Source organism: Ranitomeya variabilis, chromosome 1 (genome assembly GCF_051348905.1).
Source record: "Ranitomeya variabilis isolate aRanVar5 chromosome 1, aRanVar5.hap1, whole genome shotgun sequence".
Taxonomy (NCBI): domain Eukaryota; kingdom Metazoa; phylum Chordata; class Amphibia; order Anura; family Dendrobatidae; genus Ranitomeya; species Ranitomeya variabilis.
Window position 1 is genome coordinate 84,521,702 of NC_135232.1, and position 3,468 is coordinate 84,525,169.

Sequence of the window (3,468 nt, forward strand, 5' to 3'; positions counted from 1 at the left end):
ATTGCTCAATACAGTGTATAATGACCCCATATATTGCAACATACAGTATAAAAGGCAACCAAATATTTCTCCATACAGTATATGATGGCCCCATATATTGCTCCATACAGTATATAATGTCCCCTGGAGAGGCTGTTGCCAGGCCAAGATGTGTCCCTGGACAATTGGATTATTATCTTCTCATCAGACAGGTTAGGAATATAGTTGTTTATTATTTTACTTCGTTTACAGAGGACAATGGCTTCAGTGGATTGGGCATTGAGGTAAGTATGAGTGTCTTTGATAAATTTAGGTTCATTAAGGGAGTCTGTGTCTTTCTTTCAAATAAAGGAATTTGTTCTGGGTGTTATTTTTTTTACAATTTGACTATGTGGTTAGTAATGGGGCATCTTATAGTCGTCTCTCCATTACTAACCTCTGGGATTGATGTCACCTGACAAGGTGACATCAACCCTAATACTACAAAGAACAAAAAGACAAAAATAGGAGCTTACATTTATTCTGCCTCCTGTAGCGACGTTTCGGTCAACAGACCTTAAGGCCATGTTCACACGTTCCTGATTTCCCTGCTGTTTTTTCTGCACTAAAAACCGCAGCTCTTGGCAGAAAACGCAGGTGCGTTTTTTGGTTCGTTTTTGATGCGTTTTTTGATGCGTTTTTTAGTGCGTTTTTTTATGCAGTTTTCTCTGCAGATTGTCTGTGTTTGACACAAATAAAGCTTACTGCAGTGGGGGGAAAAAAAAAATGATGTCATTTCCTTGTCCAACCCTTTTCTTCTTCCATCCTCCATTTTGGAACTTAACACACCAAAATGAGTGGACGTGTTTGTAATGACAGCGCTCTGCAGAGTGCTGAGCGTAGGCCAGATCACAGCCCGCGGATCCAGCTCCGCACGCCACACCGGATTGCGATCCTGGGGTTGATTCTTCTAATCTTGAATCGTCATAAACGTCAGGTAAGCAGATGTCTGTTTGTTTTATATATTGGGTTATGGGTACATGTCCACGTTCTGGAAACGCTGTGTGTTTGGCGCTGCGTGGGGCCGCAGCGCCAAACATGCAGTGTTCAGATGTAACAGCATAGTGGAGGGGATTTCATGAAATCACGTGTCCACTGTGTGTCATCCGTCAGCCCTGCGACTCCGGACATGCTGCGCGTCTTTTATGATCACAGCATGTCCGTGTTCCTTGCTGAGAAGCTGCGGCTCCGCAAGGAATAAAACAGGGCCCTATGCGTGGGGTGCGATGATGCCGGATTTGTACAGTGAACACATCTGGCATCATTGCGTCCCAGAAGGGGATGGGGCTTTGCACATAGCGGCTTTGGCGCTCCAATGATAACGATGGCCATCCTGAACGTGGACACGTACCCTTACATATTCCGCATTGCTTTCCAGGCATGTTTGATATTTTTTTCTCATCGTTGTGTTTTACAAAATATATATATATTTTTTTTACTTTAGAGGCAGCGGCGGCAGAGAAGGCGTGCACATAAAAGAATGTGGGTGCAGCCTCTCGTAGCAGAGCGAACAGAGAAGGGGCACTTTTATGTCCTCTACAATGATTTGAGGAGGTAAGTAGAAATATATTGAACGACAAATTTACCTTTTTTTGCTAACAATACTTGTGAAGTAACCCTTTTTTGTGTTTCTTTTTCAATTTTCAGATATCCGGACAAATTTATATCTTTTTGTCGGCTATCGATTCTGGCATTTGACAGACTGCTCACCATCCTGGCACCCCATTTGACACTGCAAGACACAGTGATGAGGAAGTCCATTTCTGCAGAGGAAAGGCTGCTCATCACCTTGCGGTAAGTAACAATTTTTTTGTGGGAATGTCGTTAGGTCTCTGTTTTACACGTCTCTGTGTCCAGTATGTGTGATTAAACCCACCCACTCCTCTTGTTGGACGGGGAGCACACATACACACACACACACATGTGAGATACGGCCGAGTGTTGCATGGTAATCCCCGGCCCTGCCGCCTGCACTCTGGAGCGGAGTGTGCACCCACATACCAATACATGGAGCCGCACGCTCCACAACGGAGTGCATGCAGCAGGTCTGGGGATTACCATGCAACACTCGGTCATATCTCGCATGCGTGTGTGCACAAGTCCCATCAGGCCTTTTATTAAGGTTTTTTACACCCTTTGTGTTGTGCTGGGTGTTAATGCCATCATTATTGAATGCTTTACATAACACATGAATGGTGCTGGACGCATATTATAGCGGCCTTGACTTGTGACATGTTTTAATTACATTTTTGTGTGACACTTCTAATTTTCTTTTTTGTTTCTTTGCAGATTTTTGGCCACAGGAGAGAGCTATACATCCCTGCACCTCCAATTTAGGGTTGGTAAATCTACCATCTCTAACATTGTGAGGTGCACATGTACCGTCATCTGGCAGAAGTTGCAACCTATAGTGATGCCTTCCCCAACCGAGGAGACTTGGCTGCAGGTTGCAGCAGGCTTTCAGTCTGTGGCCAATTTCCCAAACTGCATAGGTGCAGTCGATGGTAAATATGTTAGGGTTCAGCAGCCCCCACGATCAGGATCACGCTTCTTTAATTATAAGAAGTATTTTTCAGTGGTCCTGATGGCGGTGGCTGATGCCCATTACAAATTTGTTGCCATTGATGTTGGTGCCTATGGTAGTACTGGGGATTCTCGGGTGTTGCGAACGTCACAGATTGGGACGCAAATTCTTCGAGATGGCGGCACGCTCCCAGCCCCCAGACCTTTGCCGGGTTCCACACATCCAGTGCCCTTTGTGATGGTATCGGATGAGGCATTTCCCTTAACGACAACCCTGCTGCGCCCATACCCACGAAGGGGACTGGATGCCCGATGGAGGATTTTTAATTATCGGCTGAGTCGTGCACGCAGATATGTGGAATGCACCTTTGGGATCATGACCAGTCAGTGGAGGATCTTTCACACTGCCATCCAGTTGGACACAGACACCGTTGATGCTGTGATAAAGGCTTGCTGTGTACTCCACAACTATGCTCGTAAGTACAACACTGACGTAGATGTGGAGTACCAGCAGCCAGTATTTAATCCAGTGGTCAATGGGGGTCTGGGCAGGCCGTCCAACTCTGGTGTGCGTGTGAGAGAATCCTTCACTGACTACTTTATGAGTCCTGAAGGTGCCGTGCACTGGCAATACTCCTGTGCTGGTGTTGAGCAGCCTGACCAGCAGAGAAGGATGCATCTACACTGACCTTCCCCAAAAAGTTGCCGACATCGCTGCTAACTGTTGTGAAAAGATCCCGAAGAATGTGAAACAACAACAATCAACACAAAATTGTGTTTAAAAATTTTTTTTTTTCATGTGACCCAAAAAAAAAAAAATTTGGTTGTAATTTAAATAAAAAATTTTGGGGGGATTAATTTCTTTTGTGTCTTTGTATGTCAAAAAAATGGGTGGTGTTTTCATAAATTAACTGCAGTATGAGATAT

General features: G+C 44.8%; 1 long non-coding RNA gene across 1 annotated transcript; it reads left to right on the forward strand.

The window, feature by feature from the left end:
• Positions 1–1,490: 1,490 nt before the first annotated feature.
• Positions 1,491–2,847, forward strand: LOC143793731 (uncharacterized). The gene is made up of 3 exons (XR_013220225.1): positions 1,491–1,572; positions 1,666–1,812; positions 2,308–2,847. It is a non-coding gene; the product is annotated as an uncharacterized LOC143793731 (long non-coding RNA).
• The last annotated feature ends 621 nt before the right edge of the window (positions 2,848–3,468 follow it).